This window comes from Dicentrarchus labrax, unplaced genomic scaffold, assembly GCF_905237075.1.
Source record: "Dicentrarchus labrax unplaced genomic scaffold, dlabrax2021, whole genome shotgun sequence".
NCBI classification, from domain to species: domain Eukaryota; kingdom Metazoa; phylum Chordata; class Actinopteri; family Moronidae; genus Dicentrarchus; species Dicentrarchus labrax.
Genome location: NW_026136704.1, coordinates 8,474,645 through 8,475,488, shown reverse-complemented (window position 1 = coordinate 8,475,488; position 844 = coordinate 8,474,645).

Sequence of the window (844 nt, the reverse complement as noted above, 5' to 3'; positions counted from 1 at the left end):
AGTGAGGGGAGACCGTCAAAAGTAGCGGAGCTCTTCTCTCTCCCCGTCAGCGCTCCCGGCTGTGATTGGTGGAGAGGGTACACCCGCTACGCGGCGGGGCGCGAGGATTGGCTGAGGCGGAAAACTTTTGTCCTATCAGAGACGCCGTCACAGGACAGTACGGGGCGTCAATTCACTAAACCCAAAGCTATGGCAGAGACACTGCGAGTGCTGTTTGACCACCAAAACGTCTCGCAATATGCTTATGTGTTTTTGGTGAATGGCGGGATGAAAGTGGAGCAAAGACCGGTGTGATTATAAGCTTCATTTGATCAATGATTAGCAGGTCACCAAACTGTTGTGGTCTGGTCCTGATGGGAGCTTTCCCAAGTAAATTAGTGTCAATTCATCTTTTATAATCTTGGAAAATGAATACAGAATAGAATTAGGTTAATACATAAAGCCAAGGTAAGAAACGTACTGTATTGACGGCTGACATGCCCTCACTAACAGAATCCCGACCGTGTAATGCAGTCTAATGCAACGGACAATAACTTTAGTTTGAGACATATTTCTTCTTTTTCTATGTAAATGAGGTGGACAAAATATTTTTTAAAAGCACGTTCAGTCCAATATATCATTATTGCCGGGCTGCTGTATTCCACTGCATTCGGATTACTTTGTTGCATTATATTTGACCTCACTGACCACGGGCTCCATATGGATCTATGATTTGACACCAAAACTTCCAGCCACGTTTTTCTCGACCGTACTCAGTGATGACTGACGCTCTTAATATTTGCGCTCCTTATTTCCCATATAGGTAATTGTGTTGTATATTTTTATATTTTACCCAGCCCAGTGT